General features: G+C 45.7%; 1 long non-coding RNA gene across 1 annotated transcript; it reads right to left on the bottom strand.

The window, feature by feature from the left end:
• Positions 1 to 2,035: 2,035 nt before the first annotated feature.
• LOC125724540 (uncharacterized) lies at positions 2,036 to 6,038 on the bottom strand. The gene is made up of 4 exons (XR_007387220.1): positions 6,000 to 6,038; positions 2,828 to 2,893; positions 2,616 to 2,729; positions 2,036 to 2,121 (listed from the first exon to the last, which is right to left on the bottom strand). It is a non-coding gene; the product is annotated as an uncharacterized LOC125724540 (long non-coding RNA).
• Between the last annotated feature and the right edge of the window lie 270 nt (positions 6,039 to 6,308).

Below are 6,308 nucleotides of genomic sequence, written 5' to 3'. Positions count from 1 at the left end.
TAAATTAACCCTCTCTGCTGGCAGATTCTGCTTTGAAATGAACAAGGTAAAAGTGGGAGCTAGTGGGAAGGAAGAGACTGGTGCTTTACAGAGTCTGGGAGTGAGCGCTGATTAGCGCAGTCTGCCTCCATTCCAGCCCATGCTTCAGAAATCAAAGACGCAGCCTCGCTTTCAGGCATGGGAGAGGATCGTGGAAATCCCCAGGCTGCCGGGCCTCCGATCTAGCAGAATTCTGGGCCACGCACCGTGTGAAATATACAGAAATTAAAGATGAGGCAGAAGCCGCTCGTCGCTGTGCTTCGAGTCGTGTACCTAGCACAGGAAGGAGAGGTTAATATAGAGTAACCAGATAATCCATGTCAGGGAGGACACTATGAACTAGGACAGGATTTGTAAACTACCTTTTCCATTGAATGGACCAGAATATCGCTTAAGAACCGATTTGTTGCTGTGTGCTGATTGGTCAGCCTCCTATAGTCATCATCTGTCACTTACGTTAAGGTGCAACAGCTGGATGAGTCTCTCAATCAAGCAAACAAACCAGTAAAACCAGAAGAAGAATTGAACTAATTAGCCAAGAACAGGATCCTTTTAAGGTAAATGCTAAAGTGTTTATCTAGTCACCCTAGTTAAAGGGAATCTTGGAAGAGGAGTCTCACCAGTTGGACACCCATCCACATGGAAAATGCATCGAATGATGTGAGTAATCAGATCAGCCGCATTCGTTGACAGCTTCGAAGTCTTTGGGATTGTGGCGTGTGGTGGACAGTATGGCAGGAATGCTCGGAGGAGCTGTGTGGCACGGTAAGTTAGGGCCTTGTGCTTGTCATCAGAAGGTTGCCAGTTCAAATCCCATGGTTGGAGGAGTGATGTCACCATGAGCCCCTGAGCGAGGTCCTGATCACTTCAGGGTCTGATCCTGTTCTTTCAAGTTGCATGTCGCCTTGAATATAAATGTCTGTGAAATAAATGATAAGAAATGTGACCTCAAAGATGCTTAGGGTGTCAATGGGACATCATGCCCTCCTCCACCAAAGTAATGTAACTCACTGGTGATATTCAGCTTCATTATTCTGTACATCCCACAGAAGTGCTGGTTACATCACAGGAACCAGTCATACTGCAGGCTCTACTCAGTTTGCTTTTATTACTGAAATAAGTAAGGTCTTATACACCATTATAATGAACACAAATATAAAATAAAATTATGAAAATAATCTTTACTCTTCTGAGTATTATTTTTTTTTCAAAATTTGATTCATTTCCAGCGAATATTTTTCAGTACAGGGGAAAAAAAATAACTAGCACTAAAATGTGTAATATTATCCAGTAAACTGAGTCTCTTTAGAAAATCCCTTCATAAAAACACCAAACTGCGATCCCATTTTAGCTAAGTACATTCTGATGGAGCGTACTTGTGAAAATATTTCAAAAAATAGTAACCGTTTGTTGTATTGATAAATATGTATTGACCATAGTGCCAAAAAATAAATAAAACGACTTTTTTATAGTTCATATTTCTCTTTTAATGCTGCCTCGGGCCACTCCAGGCCCTGTCACTTTCAGACACAGGATAATAGGGAGCCTGTTTTCCTGCGTCACCCAAAAGGAAAAGCTTTATTGAATGAATATGTGTGAAAATGCAGCGTACAAAAACATCTCCACAGGCAGCGTCTGATTGGCTCACTGGCTGTGTCCTCCAGTTCCATATCTGGCCCCAGCAAGACACTTCCTGTTCCACCACACTGTGCCTTTTGTTGGGAAAAAAGGTTATTTGTCCTTTGAATAAGAGGGAAAATGACAAAAAACCAATAATAATAAAACTAAAAAATGACATCTGGTAAATGCTAGGAGCTTTTGGCTTCCGGCTGCCGGATACAGGAGCGGGGAGAGGGCAAGAGCCCATCGGCGGCGGGGTCTGTGGCAGGCGGAGAAGCGACCCCACATGCAGAGCGGCCCAGCACTGATCCTCGCAGCTTCTCTTCCCGCGTGCGCTGCTCCGCTCGCACCCTAACGGCGCACCTAAGCACTCTGGGAAGATCGTGCATGCAGCAGGAGCAGTTCCGCTACACGCGGCGGGTCGTAATTAGCGGTCGGTGATGGGGTGGGCGGGACGTCGACCTGCCGAATGGAAAATAGGTGAATGTGCCGAGGTGGGTAATGACTCCTGGGCTTTGAGTGTCTGTGGACCGCTTTATATAGTCTCTTATATGTGGGTCAGGCTGCACTTCGGATGAACGACGTCACCGCGCACGGGGCTGAGAGTCGGTCTCACACTTTAATGATAATACGGTGAATTAAATCAGTTCAGGCTCTGGGGGAGGGGGCAAAAAAAATATACACACATTGAGTACCTTAATGTGGGCCACACTGAAATACTCAGCACACTTAAGGCCGCTGCATTCCCTTAAATATTTCAGACCTTCACTGTCGTTTGGAGTATAAGTTGAATAATTTGTGTCACAGATGTATCTCTGCATTGAATTAAATTCCCGGAAGGAGCCGGAGAATCAGCTTAGGTCGGGGATTAGTACCCTCCTTTCTGTGTGGTCACATGGCCGCTCGGTCAGTCGCACTCTCATTCTGTCGGTAAATAAGTCAGTGTCCCTGTGTACCCCGGACACGCACAGCTGCAGGCCGTCAGCACGGGATGCTTCCGTCTGCATGGGTGGTGCAGCTGTGCAGCTTTTAACGCATGGCAGGATGATGTTAGGTGCTCTGGTGGAATCCTGCATGAAAAAAAGGAGCCTCCTGTCCCGCTACTGCGAATCGGCGCCTTTTTCGGAGCATTCGAAAGCATCCTTTCATCGTAACTGACTTGTCTTACCTCTAACTGCGCTCCTGTCCCCCCGGTTCTGCTCGGAAGAACGGGCTGCCACCAACTGACGTTCCTCTGAAAGAAAGTTCAGTCCCTATTGTGTGAACATTATAAGGGAAAATATGCATACCTTTTTATTAACTGTGCTGGAAGCTCCAGCATCCGAGTTAGAAACAAAGTCTGCATTATATATCAAGAGTGCAGTGGTGATTTTGCAAAGCTTTATGAATTTTAACAGATCCTCTGTCTTTCTGTTCTGTAAAGCTCTAAGGTGAAGCCAATGCCCAGATGCATTATAATGTCTGAGGTTTTGAAACATATTTCCGTCTTTTAACCTGTCATCTAGCCATATTTCAGGAGGAAGTTAAATAAATAATCAGTGTCTGACTGTAGTGCAGATGATCGGGCCGCAGTTCTGGGAATACGGCCGGTGACGCAATGATCTAAATCCATCTCATTAGGCCTCGCTGCCCTGATCACTCGCCTGCATTCATTCACATGTTTTATACGACGTTACACCTATCATGCTCTCATTTCAACTGTATCTCTTTTAGTTTGGCTGTGGAATGTCGATATTGTAAAATAACATAACATTCCAGCTAAAAGTAGAGATGAAAACCTCACCCAAAGATCATTTTGGATTTTCCTTTACACCTCTAGTTTGTCCACATTCGAAGACTTTTGTGAGATGAGAAATATTATCCCTTTCCATTATTGAACAACTCTCGCATCCTATGCATATGAATGCAAAAATTAGCAAATTAGTAATCATTGTGATTCTACCCTATAGTCATATTAAAATTATAAAAGTAATTTTTGAAACAAATGATAGAAAACTATATGCATAATTAAAGTTGCAAAACATGCAATTTTATTTACCTCATAGCCAGTCTATAATAGCAAAAAAAAAAGAAAATAAACCTTATAAATAATGAATGCGATAGTGATTATTCAGTTTTGAATTTGCATAATTATTGCTTCTTTTGGAAGCATCTGTTGAAATTGCTTCATAGCTTTGTGCTCAGATGACCCTCCTGCTCAGCATTCGATTGGGAAAGAGCAGAGCGAGAGCATGAATTAGACTGAATCCTTCTTTTGGCAAAAGACAGCAGGGCCCCTGCTTGCAAATATTAACAGACCAATGAATGATATAAATGATTTCCCACAATGCACCTGTCTGCCGCAATCCCTGTTCTGACACCCGCACCATTTTTGCAGTCCTGTGATTGAACAGAACATGATGTTATGTTGGGTCCTCACAGACAGGTGAAGCGGGGCTGTGTATCAAACCCTGTCCGGAGGTACTAGCCCACTTGATAACCTAAAGAAAACATTAAGCAGGTGAGTCCTCTGTACAGCGCATTGCTGACCTTTTAATGCCACAGGCATTGATCGTGTACGGCGGTGCGCGCTCCTGGCCCCTAGCTGATAGATTATTTAATTAGCTATTGACCTTTTCCGCCAGACTCGTTTGTCGATGGCAGTGTTCTCCTCACCGCGGTACGCCTGCCCCTCCGCTATGCTGAGTTTTGATTTTTAGATTTATTGTTTGCGCTTCCCGCCGCCTCCCTTCCGCCGGTCGGATCTCGATTTGCATCCTAATGGCCGGACGGGGCCCCGTGTCCGCCGCATGCTGACGGGCGAGATCGCTACCGCACACGCCGCCATACATCTGTGTCGTGGCGGGCCGGCTCAAGGATTTATACAGCGCATCCCTCGTAATTCAGACATGCTCCGCCTAAAGCACTTTAGCCGGCCGCTTTCACGCATCGCTGGTGCCTGGGGGCTCAGGCCTGCATCTGGGAGAGAGTGCTCCGCATTATCGCTGGCGTCGGAGCACCTGCGGTTAAGGTAATCCTGCCAGATGCTGCCGGGAGTTCGCCTCTGGCTCTAAGGGGCTTACCGGCCAGGTTATTCGCTAGAAGCCCCACTAGGATTTACCAGGTCTCCGGAGCACAGAACCCCAGCAGCATAGTAAGTCACTTGGCCTTTTACAATGCATTTAAAGTCTGGGTTAATATTTTTACAGAGCTCAGTTATCAAGTTCTACCTTTGATTTAATTACCTGCCCAGAAATGCTATTGTGCAACGTAAACCCTCTGCCAAGTTACTGACGAGGGAGGTCATTACATTTTCTCAGTGCATGAGACGATGATGCAGTTTTACATGCATATCTAGTTTTAAATAAGGGAGTGGCTGTAGATTAGCTAACACATTCTCTTCCGTGGCCTTTGACACAGTGGACAGGAGGAGGACTACAAACCTAAAAGGGAAACGGCCCTCAAACCAATAAACAGGGCTTCTAACATAAAATAGCAGAGTAAATGTGTAGGTGGGGGGAATGATGTGCGGTAAGCCGCTTTGGACACCGACGTCAGCCGAGCAGATAAGTGCGGTTTTCCCTCCTGGTGAACTCATCCGTTGTGGGGGAGTGTTTGTGTCCCCATCGGGCAACGTTATTGGCTGGCAGGCGAAGTGACGGTGTCACTCTGCAACACGTCAATCAGAAACCCGCCATCGCCGCCGGTAAGAGAGCTTGCCAAGACCAAGACAGGCAATGCTAAAAGTTTATCATCGATCCGATGATCGAAATCTATTAATGGATACATACTAACGGTTTTGGGGGAGATAGCTACCATCCCCTTCCTCTGTAAAACGGTTTAAGGATGGCAGGATTGAGCTGAAGTGACGGTAAGGGACACAGGCAATTACAGGTGATGGTTCAGGAATCTATTCGTGACGTTTGATGGGACTTATCCGATGGATGTATTTAAACGGTGCTCAGACATGTCCTGCCTCTGCCTTGTTTAGCGTGACATGAACTGAATCGATTCGCCTTCTCTTGGCTTAGGAGCCACTGTCAGACTTGAGAGACACATCATCTTGAGCTTGGGTGGTGAGTGACTCAGTCTGTCTGTGATCAGAAGATCGCTGGTTTGAAAGTCAAATGTCTGTGGGCCCTTGAGCAAGGCCTTCAGCTCCCAGCTCCGGGGCTGTTGCACATCAGCTGGCCCTGCACGGTGACCCCCGAGCTATGGAGAGCAAGATGGGCTTGGCAAAGTGAAGCATTCCGATGTACCTGTACTTGTGCAAGTGACAAATAAAGCATGTTTGTGTGTTGTTTTGTTTTTATCATCACATAACACATATTTAAGATTTATGAGGCATTTTAAAAGCTTACCTACTGCCTTCACCAGGATCTCCGCATAAGAGGGCTAATTAGAATCTGGCCATTTTACATCTGTTGCTATGTTTGTAAGCAGGTAATTAATTGGATAAGGACGCTGGGCTTGTGGCCAATCAGACCCCAAAGGAGCTGTTATGCGCCAGCTAAGGGGTACTGCCTCTCACTCTTCTTCTTTGATATAACGGGAGGAAATACAGCCTGGCTAAAACCGCAGGTGAAATTTTAGAACTTGTGAGTACTAAAGGGTTGGGTGGGAATTGGCATTCAGGTCCTCTTTCATCTGTCGTCCTTTTGCTTTTAAAG

This window comes from Brienomyrus brachyistius, unplaced genomic scaffold (assembly GCF_023856365.1).
Source record: "Brienomyrus brachyistius isolate T26 unplaced genomic scaffold, BBRACH_0.4 scaffold57, whole genome shotgun sequence".
Lineage (NCBI taxonomy): Eukaryota > Metazoa > Chordata > Actinopteri > Osteoglossiformes > Mormyridae > Brienomyrus > Brienomyrus brachyistius.
Note: the sequence above shows the minus strand (reverse complement) of the source record. Positions and strands in the feature narration are given on the sequence as shown.